The following is a 21,558-nucleotide window of genomic DNA, read 5'->3' as shown; positions in this document are numbered from 1 at the left end:
AGGAGGGTTGCACCACCCTCGCGGTTCTTGCCAAGTTGCCTCCCCAATTCCTGTCAGGGCCAGGAGGCTTGGCGGAAAGGCCGTGGCAGTGGCAGGTTACTCAGCCCGGACCATTTGCCGTACTCCGGGGACGTTTACCCTTGGCCTGCTTCAAGAATAGTGACACACGTGTCGCCACGTGACTGCTGCAAGGGCCTCGAAGAGTCGCCTAGGCCTCCCAAAGTCCGCTAGGCCTAGGCTAGGGTGTCAGCGCACGTCACGAGGCGTCCGGACCTGGGAGAACGGCCGATGCTGGAGAGACGATGCTTACAAGGCCCTGACAATCCGTCGTCAGGTCGAGTTTTCGGATCGTCCTGCCGAGTTCAGCGCTCCTCAGCCGATCGTGGATCGGTTAGCTGCCGAGATGGGATTCCGCCCCAAGCTGGGCCAGGACATTGCCCCCATGGCTGCTGATCTGCTTGATCAGGTCGGGAGCACTATGTCCAACCTCCAGCTGAAGAGGTACGCCACGATAGCCAATCCGGACGTGCTGTTTATCTCTCAGGCTCTCCGCCACCAGGCCACCGCGGTAATTTTCATCTCATGTTCCTTAGTCATTTGTTGGTGGTGATTTCTTTTTCTAACTTTTGTTTGCCCCAGGTTGACTTGCTATCTCAAAGGAGTGCCGACTTAGTAGCCGAGCTCGCCCTTAAGATGGAGACGGCCAAGCTGGAAATAGAGGCGGCCGTGAACCAGAGGGAGGCCGTCAAGGAGACTCTTAGCAGGGAGACAACCCACCTCCAAGAAGAGTTGGCACGCGCGAAGGCGGAGCGCGAGGAAATTAGCCGTGCCAAGACCGGGTTGGAAGAGGAGTTGTCCCGGACGACAAAAGTTGCTGACGAAAGGGCGAATCTCTTGGAGACGGCCGCGGCACAGTCCGTCCTGGACAAGGAGGAGATCCGGATCCTGAAAGCCCGAGTCCTTGAGCTGGGCGACTCCCTTCTTCAGGAGAAAGCGGCGCACGAAACCACCCGTCAGAAGAAGGAGGAGGCCGACAACTTAGTGGATGTCACCTTTGACGAGGCCATTTATATGGCCTGGTGCAAGGACAAGAACATGAACCTCCTTGTCTTCCCTGATCCCGACTCGAAGCGTGCCGAGTATGAGGCCAAGGAGAGGGAGGATGCGAACCTCCGGGCGGACGCGCTGTAGGCCCTTGTGCCGGCCTCGTTCTATTGTTAATGTTTTTAGATTGTAATTAAATTTTAAAACACTGTTTCTTCCTTTGGTTTTTAAGAGATTTTTCCTTTCACCGTTCAGTAAGAAGTTGTTGTCGCGACTAACTGATTGCAGGGGTTTTGTCCTGGTTCCAACGGCCGGGACTGGACCCGACGACTAGTCTTGGCACTGCTCGGGGCCCTTGGGTCTTTGTTTAACCCGGAGTGCGTTTTTCCTTAAATTTTAGGTCCTGGCTTTGCCCTAGGATCGACCGGATGCTTTTGTACTCCGAAGATCGACCTGTCCAGGTTGGACGTTGTTCGCCCGGGACGGGACAGGCCCTGGCCCGGTCGTTTTAATTTTATACCCCCGGACGTTGCTCGTCCGGGGTGGGACCGGCCTTGGGCTCGGTCCTTTTATTTTTATACTCCTGGACATTGTTCGTCCAGGGTGGGACCAGCCTTGGGCTCGGTTCCTTTTTTCACACCCCCGGACGTCATTCGCCCGGGGTGGGACCGGCCTTGGGCTCGGTCCTCTTATTTTTACTCCCGGACATCGTTCGTCCGGGGTGGGACCGGCCTTTGGCTCGGTCCTCTTATTCATACCTCCAGACGTCGTTCGTCCGGGGTGGGACCGGCCTTGGGCTCGGTCCTCTTATTCATACCCCCGGACGTCATTCGTCCGGGGTGGGACCGGCTTTGGACCTGGTCCTCTTATTTTTATACTCCCGGACATTGTTCGTTCGGGGTGGGACCGGCCTTGGGCTCGGTTCCCTTTTTCATACCCCCGGATGTCGTTCGTCCGAGGTGGAACCGGCCTTGGGCTCGGTCCTCTTATTGTTACTCCCGGACATCGTTCGTCCGGGGTGGGACCGACCTTTGGCTCGGTCCTCTTATTCATACCCCGGACGTCGTTCGTCCGGGGTGAGACCGGCCATGGGCCGGTTCTTTTATTCATACCCCCGGACGTCGTTCGTCCGGGGTGGGACCGGCCTGGACCTGGTCCTCTTATTTTTATACCCCCGGACATTGTTCGTCCGGGGTGGGACCGGCCTTGGCCTCGGTTCCCTTTTTCATACCCCCGGACGTCGTTCGTCCGGGGTGGGAACGGCCTTGGGCTCGGTACCCTTTTTCATACCCCCGGACGTCGTTCGTCCAGGGTGGAACCGGCCTTGGGCTCAGTCCTCTTATTTTTACTCCTGGACATCGTTCATCCGGGGTGGGACCCGGCCATTTTTACCCCCGGACGTCGTTCGCCCGGGGTGGGACCGGCCTTGGGCTCGGTCCTCTTATTTTTACTCCCGGACATCGTTCGTCCGGGGTGGGACCGGCCATGGGCTCGGTCCTCTTATTCATAACCCCGGACGTCGTTCGTCCGGGGTGGGACCGGCCTTGGACCTGGTCCTCTTATTCATACCTCAGGACGTCGTTCATCCGGGGTGGGACCGGCCTTGGACCTGGTCCTCTTATTTTAATACTCCCGGACATTGTTCGTTCGGGGTGGGACCGGCCTTGGGCTCAGATCCCTTTTTCATACCCCCGGACGTCGTTCGTCCGGGGTGGGACCGGCCTTTGGCTCGGTCCTCTTATTCATTCTCCCGGACGTCGTTCGTCCGGGGTGGGACTGGCCTTGGGCTCGGTCCTCTTATTCATACCCCCGGATTTCGTTCGTCCGAGGTGGGACCGACCTTGGACCTGGTCCTCTTATTTTTATACTCCCGGACATTGTTCGTCCGGGGTGGGACCGGCCTTGGGCTGGGTTCCCTTTTTCATACCCCGGACGTCGTTCGTCCGGGGTGGGACCGGCCTTGGGCTCGGTCCTCTTATTTTTGCTCCCGGACATCGTTCGTCCGGGGTGGGACTGGCCTTTGCCTCGGTCCTCTTATTCATACCCCCGAACGTCGTTCGTCCGGGGTGGGACCGGCCTTGGACCTGGTCCTTTTATTCATACCCCCGGACGTCGTTCGTCCGGGGTGGGACCGGCCTTGGACCTGATCCTCTTATTTTTATACTCCCGGACATTATTCGTCCGGGGTGGGACCGGCCTTGGGCTCGATTCCCTTTTTCACACCCCCGGACGTCGTTCGTCCGGGGTGGGACCGGCATTGGGCTCGGTCCTCTTATTCATACTCCCGGACGTCGTTCGTCCGGGGTGGGACTGGCCTTGGACCTGTTCCCCTTATTTTTATACTCCCGGACATTGTTCGTTCGGGGTGGGACCGGCCTTGGGCTCGGTTCCCTTTTTCATACCCCCGGACGTTGTTCGTCCGGGGTGGGACCGGCCTTGGGCTAGGTCCTCTTATTTTTACTCCCGAACATCGTTCGTTCGGGTGGGACCGGCCTTTGGCTCGGTCCTCTTATTCATACCCCCAGACGTCGTTCATCCAGGTTGGGACCAGTCTTGGGCTCGGTCCTCTTATTCATACCCCTGGACGTCGTTCGTCCGGGGTGGGACCGGCCTTGGACCAGGTCCTCTAGTTTTTATAATCCCGGACATTGTTCGTTCGGGGTGTGACCGGCCTTGGGATCGTTCCCTTTTTGATACCCCCGGACGTCGTTCGTCCGGGGTTTGACCGACCTTGGGCTCGGTCCTCTTATTCATACCCCCGGACGTCGTTCGTCCGGGGTGGGACCGGCCTTGGACCTGGTCCTCTTATTTTTATACTCCCGTACATTTTTCGTCCGGGGTGGGACCGGCCTTGGGCTCGGTCCTCTTATTCATACCCCCGGACGTCGTTCGTCCGGGGTGGGACCGACTTTGTACCTGGTGCTCTTATTTTTATACTCCCGGACATTGTTTGTTCGGGGTGGGACCGGCCTTGGGATCGGTGCCCTTTTTCATACCCCGGACGTCGTTCGTCAAGGGTGTGACAGACCTTGGGCTCGGTCCTCTTATTTTTACTCCCGGACATTGTTCGTCCGGGGTGGGACCGGCCTTGGGCTCGGTTCCCTTTTTCACACCCCCGGACGTCGTTCGTCCGGGGTGGGACTGGCCTTGGGCTCGGTCCTGTTTGTTATATTTTGCCTGGGATGACACCCCCGCAAGTGAGCGGAGATTGGTCTGGGGTCACTTGAGAAAGAAATTCGAAAAGGATTGGCCCTGAGGCAAACATTTTCATGGGAATAATAGCCCTCTATGACGTTTTGCACACGACATTTTCATTGTTCAAAAAGGGAATTAGCCTTGAGGTGTACATGTTACAGCGTAAACATTAAACTGGGACGAGCCCTTGGGCTACTGGTTGTATTTACGGAGGTGTTCTGCGTTCCAGGCTCGCGGAACCTCGGAGCCATCGAGCCGCTTCAAGTGGTATGTTCCGGGGCAGACCTCTTGCTGGATCTCATACGGCCCTTCCCAATTGGGGCCCAGAACCCCTACTCCCGGATCCTGAGTGGCAGGGAAGACCCTCCGCAGGACCAGATCTGTAACGACCCACTAATCTAGACTATTTGGACCATTAACGAATCTATACATAAAACTTACATTTTTGCGGAAATACCATAACTTATTATAAACTTGTAGAAACAAAGGTTACTTTCATAAAAATAAGTAGGATATGGGTACCCATTGTCTTTAAAACAAAAATAACTTAAAGTAAAAAGGGTTACATAGAAAATGCGGAAAAATACATTTAAAAACCATAAAAACATAAATAAGACTACATCCTCGAATCGAATAACGCTCGGCCCCTTGACTCCATTCACCATCGATACACATCCTCTAAGCGTCACGAATCTTACCGCCTCTAAAGCTTATTTCCTGCACATAAACAGAAAGGAATGAGCCTAATGCCCAGCAAGGAAAAATCTAACACATAGTCATAAACATAAACATAATTTCATAATAACGTAAAGACATATCATAACACATAATTCACTTATTATAATGGCCATTATTACTTGGGGTCCCATAGACTAAACAAGCATATGCCCATGGGATTAGTGGGGTCCTACTAGCTAAGTAGGTCATATGCCCATAACCCATTTGGGGTCTTGTTAGTCATATGGGTCATATGCCCAAGCCTACAAACATACACATATACATATCATAACACTTTTAATAACATAAATCATATAGATAACATAAGCACATAACATGTTGATTCTAGCCTATTTTCCTTACCAAAGTTACCGAGATTATGGACTGAGTTGGGATTGTTGGAACACTCCTAAAACCATAAGAAAGAGTAAGTCTAAAGAAAGGAGATGAAATGAAAGAGATGGAAAGACTAAACCATAGAAAACATACTTACCGACTTATATGCTTAAAAGCTTGGATTCCCTAACCAAAATAAGAATAAAGTTAGGGGACTGAGTAGAAGGTTTTGAGAAAGGAAATAACATAAAAATATAGAAAAGAACTAGAGTTTTGGGTTTACCTCAAAGATTGCAAGATCGATCTAACCTCCACCGAAATACTATAGAACTCACTTCCCAAAGTGTTTGATAAGCTTATGATGTTTAAGCTTATAGTTTTTCCCCAAACCAAGTGTTTATACTCTCACACTCACTTAACACTAGCAACCTCTGAACTTAGAGCAAATGGTGAATAATGGCTGGGTACTAGGTCCTATTTATAGAGTTTGGGAATGAAAATATCTTGATTTTACTTGAATAAAAATAATGGCTTTTTAGGTGAAAATCATTTGAATAATCGTTCAGCAGAGGCTGAAGACTCGTTCAAAAGATGCTGGACTGTTGAAGGAGTTTGAATGGCTGAAAGGAAAAGAATTCAAAAGAGTTTGAATTCATGCTGAAGGAGGCGATATATCGCCCCCTGTAGGCGATATATCGCCTGGGCCAGTATGCCCGAGGCGACCGTGCATCGTTTCGTGTTTTCCGTATCTACGTGCTGCGACATATCGCCCCCTATAGCTGCGATATATCGGCACTCGCTGAATAATTAAACATGAAATTACACATTTTTAGCTAAGTTTGAATGGAGTAAACAGCCTTGACTAAGCCTTTAACGTATTCAAAGCTGCTGACTGACCCTATATCATTCAAACTTTACCTTAATTTAATTTAATCCTCAAAAATACTAAATCCTTAATTACCATTCATAACATGTGCTTAAAATCCTATTGGTTGATGTCTAAACCTTATAATATAATAAATATAATCCTTAATATCAGTCACATTAATCAAACCTTAGGTTATACTTAATATTCTTAAACTATAGATTAAGCTTAGAAAATCTATAAGTACTACTATGAGTGTCCAAATAATTCCCGGTCTGAACCAAAAATCCACAGTAACAAAGATAATGCTATAAATACTATCATACTATTATCTATCTTAGCTAAGTAAAGTTCTTGGACTCTACAATTCTCCCCTACTAAAAAGAATTTCGTCCTCGAAATTTACTTATCACATAACTCCGGATACCGGCCTTGCATGTCCTCCTCCAACTCCCACGTTGCCTCGCATTCAGAACTATTGCTCCATAGGACTTTGACTATAGGAAAGCTCTTGGACCGTAACTACTTCATCCCTCTATCTAGGATGCTAACCGGTCGTTCCTCATAACTTAAGTCTTTCTGGAGTGCTATCGTATCGTATTTGAGGACGTGAGATGGGTCTGACACATATTTGCGTAACATTGAGATGTGGAAGACGTTGTGACTATCGGCTAGTGCTGGCGGTAGGGCTAGTCTATACGCAATTGTTCCCACTTTGTCCAATATCTAAAAGGACCTATGAATCGGGGACTAAGCTTGCCTTTCTTTCCGAACCGCTTGACACTTTTCATAGGAGATATCTTCATGAAGACTTGATCTCCAACTTGGAATTCCACATCGCGTCGCTTGGTATCCGCATAGCTTTTCTGACGGCTTTGAGCAGCCAGCATACGCTGTCTAATAAGCGTTACTGCTTCTTGAGCTTGTCTAACAGCTTCGGGCCTTAGAAGCTGCCTTTCTCCTACCTCGTCCTAGTGCAAAGGTGATCGGTACCTTCGTCCATATAGCAACTCATAAGGTGCCATTCCGATCGTTGACTGGTAGCAGTTGTTTGTACGAGAACTTGATCAGTGGTAAGTACTTGTTCCACGATCCTCCTAAATCAAGTATACACGCGCGTAGCATATCCTCTAAAATCTGAATCGTACGCTCAGACTACCCATCTGTCTGAGGATGGAAAGTTGTACTAAGGCTTAACTTAGTACCCATATCTCACTGTAAGTTTCTCCAAAATCTTGACGTAAATACTGATCCTCTATCTGACACCATAGTCTTGGGGATTCCATGCAATCGTACGATCTCTTGGATGTAGATGTCTGCATATTGGTCTGCCGTGCATGACGTTCTAACAGGCAGAAAATGAGCCGACTTGGTCAGTCTATCTATGACTATCCAAGCGGAATCATGCTGCTTATTAGTCTTTGGCAGACCCGTCACGAAGTCCATGGCTATATCGTCCCACTTCCATTCCAGTATGCTAAGCGGTTGCAATAATCCTGCAGGCCGCTGATGCTCCGCCTTAACTTGCTGGCATACCAGACACTTAGATACATACTCCGCTATGTCCTTCTTCATCCCTGGCCACCAATAGACTGCCTTGATGCCATGAGTCATCTTGGTAGACCCTGGATAAACTGAGTACGGGGTATTGTGCGCTTCTTCTAGGATCGTCTTCTTGATACTTTGATCGTCTGGCACGCATACCCGATCCTTATATCTCAATAAACCTTTACTGGATATTGAGAAATCTGTAGTCTTGCTTTTTCTGACTGCATCCATGTGTGGTGCTAGCGATTCCTCATGTCTCTGACCAATCCGTATGTCCTCTAGCAGATTTGATTGGATAGACAAGTTAGCCAGCTTGCCTACAACCACTTCTATTCTGGTACTGATAAGCTCCTGCTGTAGCGGCTTTTCTATTCCAGATAAGACTGCTAAGTTCCCATAGCTTTTCCTACTAAGCGCATCGGCAACTACGTTCGCCTTCCCTGGGTGGTATAGGATTTCGCAGTCGTAATCCTTGACTAATTCTATCCACCTGCGCTGCCTCATGTTGAGCTCCTTCTGCGTAAAGAAGTATTTTAAACTCTTGTGGTCCGTATAAATCTCGCACCGTTCTCCGTAAAGATAATGGCACCAGATTTTCAATGCAACGACCACCGCTGCCAACTCCATATCGTGAGTTGGATAGCGTTGTTCATACTCCTTCAACTGACGTGAGGCGTAGGCTATCAGCTTGTCATTTTTGCATCAACACGCATCCCAATCCTAGCTTTGATGCATCGCATTAGACAACGAACTTATCGTCGGGTGTCGGTACACTAAGTACTGGTGTTGAGCAAAGCTTATCCTTAAGCAACTGGAAGCTTTCTTCACACTTATCGTTCCAGTTAAACTTTTGTTGCTTCTGGGTCAGGTTGGTGAGTGGAGTGGCTATCTTAGAAAAGCGCTCTACAAAATTTCTATAGTAACCTGCTAGCCCTAAGAAGCTTCTTACTTCCGACGCGTTCTTTGGTCTAGGCCAATCCTTCACGGCCTCTACCTTCGATGGATCTACTGCAACTCCGTCTTTCGATAAGATGTGCCCGAGGAACGCCACTTGTGAGAGCCAAAACTCGCATTTCTTGAACTTCGCGTAGAGTTGGTGCTCCTTCAATCGCGTCAAAATCATCCTCAAGTGTTCCTCGTGCTCCACTTCATCCTTGGAGTAAATTAAAATGTCATCGATGAACACAACGACGAATTTATCCAAGTAGTCTTTGAAGACCCTATTCATTAAGTCCATAAACGCGGCTGGCGCGTTAGTAAGACCAAAAGACATAACCAAGAACTCGTAATGTCCATAACGAGTCCTAAAGGCTGTTTTAGGGATATCTTCTCCCTTTACCTTGAGCTGATGATACCCGGACCGTAAATCGATCTTAGAGAATACAGTCGCACCTCAGAGTTGATCAAACAAATCATCAATCCGAGGTAGCGGGTATTTGTTCTTAATCGTTACTTTATTCAGCTCACGGTAGTCTATGCACATGCGCATACTTCCGTCCTTCTTCTTCACGAATAGTACCGGAGCTCCCCATGGTGAATGGCTTGGCCTAATGAAACCCAAGTCTAGGAGTTCTTGTAGCTGCGTCTTTAACTCCTTGAGTTCCGTAGGTGCCATCCGGTATGGTGCCTTAGAGATAGGCTCGGTGCCGGGTACTAATTCTATCGTGAAGTCTATTTCTCTAGTTGGCGGCAATCCTGGCAAGTCATCGGGGAAAACTTCTGGAAATTCTTGTATAACCCGAACATCTCCAACTTTGAGTGATGTCTCCTTCTCCACATTCGTGATGCTGGCTAAGAACGCTTGGCATCCTTTCTCCATCATTCTCTGAGCTTTGAGAGATGACACTAGCGGTGTACGTAGTCCTGAAGCTTGTCCCATGAAGCACAGTTTCTGGCCGTCAGGAGTCTCGAACATCACCTTCTTGCGTCTGCAGTCGATCGTTGCGCCATGCCGTGCTAGCCAATCCATGCCTAGTATGACGTCGAAGTCTTTGATCACCAGCTCTATCAGGTCTCCTTCTAGTTCCTTGTCCTCAATCTTGATTGGTACTCCTCGTACAATTCGTGATGATAGAACTACTTTGCCCAAAGGCAACCCGGTTGCAAACCTAGTTCTAAATCTTTCACTAGGTTTGTCTAGTTTTTCTATCATTCCTAACGAGATCTACGAGTATACAGCTACCAATCAAGCGATACTAGAACATATACTATCGAGGATAGGATCTGACCTGTAAATCCTTGTTACTAGCATGGGTTCCTCCTTGGGTCAATGCAAAGACTTTGGTCTGGAACCATCGTTTAATCCTTCTTCTCATTCATCAGAATCCTTTCTACTTCGATTGCCGTTTCTAGAACATTGGCATAGGTAGTGGTTCCCAGGTTTGCTAACTTAACCCCTAATTCCATCTTTGGTCTAAGTCCTCTGACGAACTTGGTCAACCTCGTAAAGTCGGTTGGGACCAACTTTGGTGCAAACTTGACTAATCTGTTGAACTGACGAGCATATTCTTTTATCATTAGCGGTGACTGCCGAGGTGTAATACTTCTTGTGGAACAGCTCCACAAATCTTGTCCATATCATGGTGGTGACATCGTTAGTCTGCTGAACTAAGCCCCACCATATTCTGTCATCCTTCCTGAGTAATGACGAGACGCAGGATATGCGGTCCGTATTACTGAGGTTCATGTGCGTAAGAATTGGCTCCACATTCCTTAGCCACTCTTCTGCCTCAAAGGGGTCTATAGTCCCTTCGAAGTTTGGAGCGTGCTGCTTACGGAACCTTTCATACACTGACTCCATATTCGGTACTGGATGTGGCGCGTAGTTCGTCACTGGCCATCCCCCATATGGACCAACTTGTTGGGGTGCTAGGGCCATTTGTTGTAGCTGCGGCTGCGGTTGCGGCGGAGGCTGAGGCTGAGTCTGCGCCTGTTGACGTTGTTGCTGCAAGAGTTCCTCGACTTGTTGTCGCCGTCTAGCGATTTCCGCGGTGTTGTCAGCTGACGGTGTCGGCACGTTGCGGCTAGTAGTAGCACGCACTCCTCTTCTGCGAACTGGAGGGCATCATTGGTCGTTGGAACAACGTTGGAGGCGTTTCCGTTGGTGCGTGCAGATCTTCGGAGCGACATCTTCACCAAAAGTTCTAACAGTCGAGAACTTGTTAGAACTTACCCTAATAGGCTCTAAGGCAAAAACTTATTCTAAAACAAACATATCTCGGACCTATTTATTATGACTTCTTATGAAAAATTATATAGGTCTTTATTTATTATTAGAGTGGGTTTCTATACTTAGAAAAATAAGTCATCTTTATTTTCTAAGTGTGTTTCTAATCATCCTATATGACTTAATTCTCAGGCTCGAAACTTATCTTTGTTCCAAAGTTAACCATATTGAGGTAGGGCTGGGATCAGTAAAATCGTTCCCACTACTAAGGCCCCCTAACTCTCAATAAGGAAACTTGGTTCATTGATTTGTATCCACCTTCACTGAACTTAGTCATTATTCATTTTATTTATTACTCATTATGATTGCGAAAAAATCAAACTCATACATGAAAATAAAATAACATGAACTTAATTTGGAAAAAAAAAAAATAATAATTTTTACTTATTACAATCATAAAATAAAGAAATAAACAAAACAAACATTGAAAAACTAGCTATTCTTAAAAATCGGGATCTTCTACATCCGATCCTTCATCTAGCATATCATTATCTATCTCCTTATAATCATCATTGTCTTGAGCCTCAAAATTTCCTCGGGGAAGATTCAAGAAGATCCTATGTTGTTGCTCATTAGTGAATTGAAACTCTAAGTCATAGGTGAACTTAAGTATGAGAGAATAATATCTTAGGGCTGCTTGTAAGTCATCATCATTATTTATATTCTCCCATATTTCTTCTAAAGTTAAAATTGCTGAAGGAAAATCTTTTAAAAGCCTAATTACTAGGACATATTGTTCTCCAGCTCTCATCATGATTTTCTTAGACTCTTGAAGGTGACCTATCTCTTTGTGGAACAAGATCAATCTTTGGGTGATCTTTTCTAGTGCTCCTACGGTGTTTCTTGGCTCCCTTATTCTTTTTAAAGCCTTAATGGCTCGGATATCCTCATTGCTTAAAGCTCCGTTCATTCTTAACTGAAAACATAAACACTAAAGTTGTTAGCTATACACATAGACAAAGTAACTTGTAACTTGTAACTTAAACACTTACTTGGCGGTCCGATTCGGAGCTTTGAGCATGTGTATCGAGGAGAACTTCATGCGAAGGAACCGTTTCTCTGATACCAACTGTAACGACCCACTAATCTAGACTATTTGGACCATTAACGAATCTATACATAAAACTTACATTTTTGCGGAAATACCATAACTTATTATAAACTTGTAGAAACAAAGGTTACTTTCATAAAAATAAGTAGGATATGGGTACCCATTGTCTTTAAAACAAAAATAACTTAAAGTAAAAAGGGTTACATAGAAAATGCGGAAAAATACATTTAAAAACCATAAAAACATAAATAAGACTACATCCTCGAATCGAATAACGCTCGGCCCCTTGACTCCATTCACCATCGATACACATCCTCTAAGCGTCACGAATCTTACCGCCTCTAAAGCTTATTTCCTGCACATAAACAGAAAGGAATGAGCCTAATGCCCAGCAAGGAAAAATCTAACACATAGTCATAAACATAAACATAATTTCATAATAACGTAAAGACATATCATAACACATAATTCACTTATTATAATGGCCATTATTACTTGGGGTCCCATAGACTAAACAAGCATATGCCCATGGGATTAGTGGGGTCCTACTAGCTAAGTAGGTCATATGCCCATAACCCATTTGGGGTCTTGTTAGTCATATGGGTCATATGCCCAAGCCTACAAACATACACATATACATATCATAACACTTTTAATAACATAAATCATATAGATAACATAAGCACATAACATGTTGATTCTAGCCTATTTTCCTTACCAAAGTTACCGAGATTATGGACTGAGTTGGGATTGTTGGAACACTCCTAAAACCATAAGAAAGAGTAAGTCTAAAGAAAGGAGATGAAATGAAAGAGATGGAAAGACTAAACCATAGAAAACATACTTACCGACTTATATGCTTAAAAGCTTGGATTCCCTAACCAAAATAAGAATAAGGTTAGGGGACTGAGTAGAAGGTTTTGAGAAAGGAAATAACATAAAAATATAGAAAAGAACTAGAGTTTTGGGTTTACCTCAAAGATTGCAAGATCGATCTAACCTCCACCGAAATACTATAGAACTCACTTCCCAAAGTGTTTGATAAGCTTATGATGTTTAAGCTTATAGTTTTTCCCCAAACCAAGTGTTTATACTCTCACACTCACTTAACACTAGCAGCCTCTGAACTTAGAGAAAATGGTGAATAATGGCTGGGTACTAGGTCCTATTTATAGAGTTTGGGAATGAAAATATCTTGATTTTACTTGAATAAAAATAATGGCTTTTTAGGTGAAAATCATTTGAATAATCGTTCAGCAGAGGCTGAAGACTCGTTCAAAAGATGCTGGACTGTTGAAGGAGTTTGAATGGCTGAAAGGAAAAGAATTCAAAAGAGTTTGAATTCATGCTGAAGGAGGCGATATATCGCCCCCTGTAGGCGATATATCGCCTGGGCCAGTATGCCCGAGGCGACCGTGCATCGTTTCGTGTTTTCCGTATCTACGTGCTGCGACATATCGCCCCCTATAGCTGCGATATATCGGCACTCGCTGAATAATTAAACATGAAATTACACATTTTTAGCTAAGTTTGAATGGAGTAAACAGCCTTGACTAAGCCTTTAACGTATTCAAAGCTGCTGACTGACCCTATATCATTCAAACTTTACCTTAATTTAATTTAATCCTCAAAAATACTAAATCCTTAATTACCATTCATAACATGTGCTTAAAATCCTATTGGTTGATGTCTAAACCTTATAATATAATAAATATAATCCTTAATATCAGTCACATTAATCAAACCTTAGGTTATACTTAATATTCTTAAACTATAGATTAAGCTTAGAAAATCTATAAGTACTACTATGAGTGTCCAAATAATTCCCGGTCTGAACCAAAAATCCACAGTAACAAAGATAATGCTATAAATACTATCATACTATTATCTATCTTAGCTAAGTAAAGTTCTTGGACTCTACAAGATCGCCGGTTTCAAACTTACGACTCTTGACTCTGGAGTTGAAATGCTTAGCGATCTTGCCCTGGTACATCTTCAACTGCACTTGCGACTCTTCTCGGATCTCCTCGATAAGGTCCAGTGATTCCTGGAGTAAGGCGTGGTTCTGGGCGGGATCATATGTGTCGCGTCGATGGGACGGGATGGGCGTTTCAATTGGGACGACGGCTTCGCATCCGTACACCATTGAGTATGGGGTATGCCCGGTTGACGTCCTTTCGGTCGTCCGGTAGGCCCACAATACGCGGGGAGCTCTTCGGGCCACTTGCTCTTACAGGCCTGAAGCTTTTTCTTCAGTGTCCCTTTTAGGATTTTGTTCACGTCTTCTGCCTGTCCGTTCGCCTGGGGCCTGGCCACGGCGGAGAAACTCTTCACTATACCGTGCCTTTCCCAAAAATCCGTGAAGTAGAGGCTATCAAATTGCTTCCTGTTGTCGGACATGATTTTGTAGGGGAGGCCATACCGACACACTATGTTGTTGACGACGAAATCTAAGGCCTTCTTGGACGTGATCATGTTCATAGGCTCCGCCTCAACCCATTTCGTGAAATAGTCTACCGCCACAATGGCATACTTTACCCCTCCTTTCCCGGTCGGGAGGGATCCCACAAGATCGATCCCCCATACTGCAAAGGGCCAGGGGCTGTTCATCAAAGTTATCTCTGTGGGGGGGCCCGAGGGATCTTCGCGTACCTCTGGCACTGTTCGCACTTGCAGACGTAGTCTATGCAGTCTCTTTTCATGGTGGGCCAGAAGTATCCTTGGCGCAGAATCTTCTTGGACAAACTGGGCCCGACTGTGTGATCTCCGCAAAAGCATTCGTGGACCTCATGCATGATGGCGCCCAGCTCAGTCCCGGACACGCACCTGAGGTAAGGCATAGACAGTCCCCGGCGATAGAGTTTCCCGTCCATCATGACGTATCAGTGGGCCTAGTACAGGAGCTTCCTGGCCGCGGCTCGCTCGTTCGGAACCTCCCCGGTGGACAGGTAGCAGATCAGCGGCCCCATCCAGGAATTGGAGTGGTCGACGGTGTGGACGGTGGAAGTCCCGATGCTTGGGACGGGAAGATGGTTGACGGGGACCAGCTCAGACAACTCGGCCTCTGCGTCGGTTTCCAGCTTCGCTAATGTGTCTGCGAACACGTTCTTCTCCCGGGGAATCTGGCGGAGGGAATGCGCCGCGAACGTCTGGAGCATCTCCCTCGTTTGGGTCACGTATGCCGCCATTCGCTTTCCCTTGGTCTGATACTCCCCCGAAATCTGTCTGACTACCAGCTGAGAATCGCTGTATATTTCAAGGTTTGCTGCCCCTACTTCTCAGGCCAAACGCAGGCCGGCCAGCCTAATGCTCCGCCTCGTTATTCGATGCTTTGAACTGGAAACGGAGGGCGTTTTGTAGCTGGTGCCCCTGCGGAGACACCAGGATGATCCCGGCGCCGGCCTCGTTCTCGTTCGAGGCTCCGTCCACGAAGATTTTCCAAACGGGAGCAGTGGAGGCCGCGAGGACACTCTCTTCTGGGGTGATCCCGGAACATTCGACGATGAAATCGGCCAGGGCCTGTCCCTTAATGGACACCTGGGGTACGTAAGATATATCAAATTGGCTCAGCTCCATTGCCCATTTCAGGAGTCTCCTCGACGACTCAGGTTTCTGCAACACCTGCCGCAGGGGGTGGTTGGTTAAGACCTTTATTGTGTGGGCCTGGAAGTAAGGTCGAAGCTTCCGGGATGCCGTCAGCAGGCAGAAAGTCAGCTTTTCGATCAGCGGGTACCTAGATTCGGCGTCTAGTAACCGCTTGCTCACGTAGTACACTGGGAGTTGAGTCCTTTCCTCTTCGCGCACCAACGCGGCGCTGATGGCGTGCTCGGTCACAGCCAGGTATAAGTACAAAGGCTCTCCTTCGACTGGCTTCGCCAGGATGGGGGCCTTGGCCAAGTGCTCTTTCAGCTTCTGGAAGGCTTCTTCGCACTCGGGTGACCATTCGAACCGCTGGCTTCCCCGGAGGACGTTGAAAAAAGGGACGCACTTGTCCGTGGCCTTGAAGACAAAACGGCTCGGGGCGGCCACTCGCCCCTTTAGGCTTTGAATGTCCTTGTGCTTCCGGGGAGAGGCCATGTTGATCAGGGCCTTGATCTTTTCAGGGTTGGCTTCGATTCCTCGGGAACTCACTATGAAGCCCAGGAACTTCCCGGATGCGACGCCGAAGGTGCACTTCTTAGGGTTCAGCTTCATCCCGTATTTCCGGATAACCGCGAAAGCCTCCGCCAAATCGTTCGAATGTTCCCGCAACGTCTTGGACTTGACCAGCATATCGTCGATGTATACTTCCATGTTTCGCCCCAGCTGGGCCCTAAACATTCGATTGACGAGCCTCTGGTAAGTTGCTCCGGCATTCTTGAGTCTGAAAGGCATGACGACATAGCAGTAGATGCCCTTGTCAGTTTGGAAACTGGTGTGCTCCTGATCTGCCACGTGCATGGAGATCTGGTTGTAGCCCGAGTAGGCGTCCATGAAACTCAAGATCTCGTAACCGGACGTAGCATCCACCATTTTGTCTATCCGGGGGAGCGGGAAACAGTCTTTCGGACATGCTTTGTTGAGGTCCGTGAAGTCGATGCAGGTCCTCCAGGTCCCGTTAGGTTTTGGCACCAAGACCGGGTTGGCCAACCATACGGGGTATACAGCTTCGCAGATGAAGTTAATGGAAGACAGCTTCTCTACCTCCAGTTTGAGGGCCTCGGCCCTTTCCGTCCCCAAAGGTCTGTGCTTCTGGCGGACCGGGGTCGCGTTTGGGTCAATACTTAACGCGTGGCATATGACATTGCGGTCGATCCCGGTCATATCGGAGTGGGACCATGCCAAAAGATCCTGGTTTTCCTTGACTTGGGCGATAATGGCGGCCCGAATGTCCTCCGGCAGGCTCTTTCCCAGTTGGATGACCCTGGCAGGGTCGGAGTCACTGATGCATACCTCTTCTATTTCGTCCATTGGCTCAAGGGCACGCTCATCTCCCAACCGTGGGTCCAGATCGTCCTCGTCCTGGACAGCTTGCTCGGCCGGGCGGAGTGCCGGCTCGACGGGCTCCTCCCGGACCATATAAACGGGACGGGCAGAGATATGGTAACACTTTCACGCGCTTTTCTGGTCTCCGCGGACCGTCCCTATCCCTCCGTTGCTGCACGGGAACTTCATGCATAGATGGCGGATGGAGGTGATGGCCCCGAACTCGACCAGGGCGGGCCGGCCAAAGATGACGTTGTAAGCGGTCGGGAAATCCACCACCACAAAGGTGCAGAACTTGAACGAGTGCTGCAACTCGCCCCGCAGAGTCACGGGCAGCTGGACCTTTCCCATGGGGAGGAGCGCATCTCCGTTGAAGCCGTAGATTTGGGTCGGGCAGGACGCCAGATCAGCCTCCGTCAGGCCAATGGCTGCAAAGGCGGGTTTGAACAACAAGTTGACGGAGCTTCCGTCATCCACCAACACTCGGGATACCATCTTGTTGGCAATTTGAGCATCCACGACCAGCGGGTCGTGGTGCGGGAAATGGACGTTGCGGGCGTCGTCTTCCGTGAACTTGATGGGGAGGTTCATCAGTTTAGGGCACTGAGCTGGGGCCTGGACAAGGGCGCAAACTTCTTGGTCATGGTCCAGCTCGCTCAGATAGCGCTTTTGATCATTCTTCGAAGGTCCTCCTATGTGGGGTCCGCCTGATATGGTCGACACGTGCCCGTCCACTCGAGGGGGCGTTGCCCCAGAAGGATCGGGCATTCCAGGACCGGGGGCCTGCGTGGCGACGGCCCCCTGAGGGGCCTGCGCTGGGAGTCCCGGCGCATACCCTCCCTGGGGCGGGTATGCACGAGTCGTTACCGGCGCCGTAGACTGCCCGGGGCTTGCTGACATGCCCGGGACGCCTACGGGCATTCTTACCCACTGATGGAGGTGCCCCAGCTTGATGAGGTTTTCAATCTCATCTTTGAGCTGCCGACACTCGTCGGTGGTGTGGCCCACATCTTTGTGATAGGCGCACCGTTTGCTGGTATCTCTGGGATTCCTCCCCCTAAACATGGGGCTAGGTTTTCGGTAGTGGATCACTCTTTCTGTAGCCAGGTAGATGTTTTCTCGGGTGTCCACCAAGTTAGTGTATTCTGAATATTGGGGCTCATAGCCCCTCTTCCCTTTTTTGGCCAACTCTGGCCGGTTTTGGCCTTTGTCGGCCCGCTTACCCCGGGAGGGATTCACGCTTGCCTCGGTTACTCCGGTCTGCGATTGCTGGGCCACGACAGGGGCCATACTGTGCCCTGCTGGTGCGACACCATACCCGAAGAAATGCGTTGATTGGGCCGGGGCGTATCCTGAAGCGGCAGGACCGTACACCGTAGGCGTGTAACTAACGCCGGGCGCGACAACCGCCCCCAGGACAATGGGGGGCGTTGCGTAGGACTGCGCGGGGAAATGTCCCACACCTCCTGGAATCGTCTGAGGGACTGGATGAGGAGCCGAGGGCCATCCAAAGGCCTGGATCTGAGCCTCCTCCCAGTTGATGAATCCTTGGGCCCTCCTAATAAATTCTTCTAGAGTGGCGGCTTTATTGCGCTGCATGTCGTCCCAGAGCGGGGACCCGGCCCGGATTTCAGACTGTAGTGCCACCAGGCGCTGTCCGTCATCGACCTTTGTCTTGGAGGCTTCTTCAGTGAAGCGCTGGATGTAGGCCCTCAATGTTTCCGCGGGCATTTGCTTAATATTGGCGAGGGCGCTGATTTGCATGTCCATCCTCATGGCGGCCACGAATTGCTTTCGGAAAGCTGACTGTAGCCCGGACCATGTTTGGATGGACCCCGGTTTAAGCCTTTTCCACCACTCTTCGGCGGGACCGCCCAACGTGATGGAGAAGCAGAGGCATTTTCCGTCGTCGCTGACGTGAGCCACGGTCATGAGTCGGTTGTACCGGGACAGATGATCCATAGGATCCGTGCTTCCAGTGTAGGCGGCGAGGCTTGGCATCTTGAACCCCTTGGGCAATACGGCGTCCAGGATATGTCTCGCGCACGGCTCTTTATCCCCTTCGTCAGAGTCAGTGTCCGCGCCTTCCTGCTTGCGGACCAAGCGGTCGGTGACCTTTTTTAATGCGGCCATTTGCTCCATGAGCCGCCTGGCCGCGTTATCCTCCAGGGGGATTCTCTCGTTCCGCCTGTTGTTTATGTCGTTCCTGAGGTCGCCGTTTCGAGGAAGGATTTTTTGCTTGCGGGCCCGCTCTTTCCAGGCATTCATTCCGTCACGTAAATCTACCCGGGAAGTGTCGTCCCCGGAGCTGAGAGCGTTACGATCCTTGCGGCGGGATCGTTCCCGATGTTTCTTGTTGACCGAGGCACTCGGGTGCAAAGACTTTTCCCTCTCGTTCGCCCTTGGGGCGGGCCGGGGCTGGCCTCGTCCTGGGACAGGGCGCACCTTCTCTTTCCTAGGTAACGGCCGTGAACGTGCCCCGGCTTTATTGACGGGGGTAGTCTTTTTCCGAGTCGTCCGTCGCTCCTTGTCCGGGACTTTCGGAGCCGTGTCGGGGAGAGGCTCTGGGGGACGGATCGGGCTGGCACCCCTGGGACCCCCGGCTTGCGCTTGGGGAGCGGGTTGTTATGTTTCTGGTTGCGGGCCAACGGCGGGGTTGGCCGCCGGGCCCTGCGCGACCATCAGTGCCTGCAGGGCTCGCAGAGACTCTTGCACTAGGCGGTGCGCCTCCGCCTGTTCGGCTATCCTGGGTTCCTGATCCAGGATTTGCTGCCTCAGTCTAGTCACCTCCGAGTCTTGCTGATCGTCGAGAGGGATCCCGGGGTCCGTAGCTTCATCGTGATACTCCCCCTCGTTCTCCTCGTAGTACTCTTCTTCGTTTTCTACTTCGTACTCTGCCTCACCTTCGTAGTCTTGCGACTCACCTTGGTGGGAGGTCTGAGGAGGCACGTCTTCAGGCAGGTCTTGAGGAATGTGCTGAGAAGGCAGTGGGTCTCCGTTGCCTTGCTCTGGGTTAGTAGGGTCGAAGGTGGTGTGACGCGTGTTCACCATCGTAGTAAAGGCCTGACGTTGGCGCTAGCTTCCTTCAGCTCTCAATGAAAGCACCAAACTGTTAACCGAGATTTTCGGCAACTATCCTAAAGAGGGATATTTACTGATAATAATAATGAAAATGGAAGATCGACACAAGGTTTTTACATGGTTGGGGCGTTAACTAGCCTTAGTCCACGAGTCCATATATAAATCTGTACTAGAGCTAGGAGAAGCTTTTACAATGGAGTTTTCTAATTATATCTGAACAGAGTTTCTGCCTTCTCTCCCCCTCTACGTTGTTTTACAACTTATATTTATAGGCCGAGGGGGACATCAGGTTTGGGCCGGATCCGACCCGGGCCCATCAGAGGAATGTGCACAAGGGGCCTTTCTAGTGGAGGCCCAAGCTAAAAAGATATACAATACACCAACCCTAAACCAGCTAAGGCCCAACTAGTTGCCCTGAGACGCAGCATTCTCCCGACAAAACGGCACTTTGGCTCTGACCACTTCGAGTCACGAGGTCGATTCAGGAGACAAGACCGGTCAGAGTACTTGGCTGCGCAGTCCTGACACGCCAGTAGACAATCCCAAGGTGACCCTTTCTGCAGGCGAAAAGTGGGGGGACAACGCTCACGCGAAATGAGGCGGTTTCAGGATCCTGGACGCTTGGCCCGTGGCCTGGGAATGAAGCGGTCCAGGTTCGTTTACCTTTGGCCCGCTACGTTTACTTTGAGCCCGGACCATACCAGGCCCGGGATAAGGACGCGATGGCCGCGACGGTCCGGGCACTCCGGACACCGCCGGGACCGTTCAAGCTGAAGATGAACCCGGAGGAACGTCCCGGACCCATCTATACAGGCCCAGTCCAGAGTCCCCGGACAAGGCCCAAATGCCGAGTTGGTCCCCTGACCGTGGGCCGGGGCGAAGGCCCAAAACCCTTACAGGAAATGGGGATAACAGTTATATATAAGACAAATATGAGAATGAGTTGCCAGAAGTATACTATATATATCAGTCAGAAAACTGGGGAAAAAATTGAGTACTTGAAGTTTCATCTGAAGTTGTTTTGCGGGACCCGAAGTTATTGAATAACTATCATCTTGATAGTAATAATAATAATAATAATAAATAACGTTTAACGACTTTCTGCTCGGTTAGCTTTTTGGAACGATATTAAATGATCTCTTTTGATGCTTCTTACAGGTCATGCTGAGTGTGTTGAGTTTGTGAAGAAACTCAATTTGCCCTTAATGGTACCAATTCTTTGTTATTGTAGCTTGGGTTGGTCATTAGTTATTATTGTCATCGTCTGGCTCATGAAGAGAATATGGTACCTGTGCAGGTTACTGGAGGCGGTGGATACACAAAAGAGAACGTTGCTCGATGTTGGGCTGTTGAAACTGGAGTTCTTCTAGACAGAGAGAGAGCTTCCAAATGGTATGTCAAGTCTTCTTCACTTTTAACTTTTATTTCTTGGTTCAAAATGTGGTCAACCTCAATTTAGTTGTGGTAGGAAAAAAATGTTGGGTTCTGTTCTATTCAAATTCTATAAGATTTTCTTTATAATTTTTCTTT

At 49.1% G+C, this 21,558-nt stretch overlaps 1 long non-coding RNA gene across 1 annotated transcript in view; it reads left to right on the top strand.

Moving 5' to 3' along the window:
* LOC133781527 (uncharacterized) overlaps window positions 1-21,558 on the top strand; it is a 26,332-nt gene extending 4,774 nt beyond the window's left edge. The window contains exons 4-5 of the long non-coding RNA XR_009870142.1: window positions 21,187-21,236; window positions 21,326-21,558. This is a non-coding gene — a long non-coding RNA (uncharacterized LOC133781527). The remainder of the gene's footprint in view (window positions 1-21,186; window positions 21,237-21,325) is intronic.

This window comes from Humulus lupulus, chromosome 6 (genome assembly GCF_963169125.1).
Source record: "Humulus lupulus chromosome 6, drHumLupu1.1, whole genome shotgun sequence".
In the NCBI taxonomy this organism is placed as follows: Eukaryota; Viridiplantae; Streptophyta; class Magnoliopsida; order Rosales; family Cannabaceae; genus Humulus; species Humulus lupulus.
Note: the sequence above shows the minus strand (reverse complement) of the source record. Positions and strands in the feature narration are given on the sequence as shown.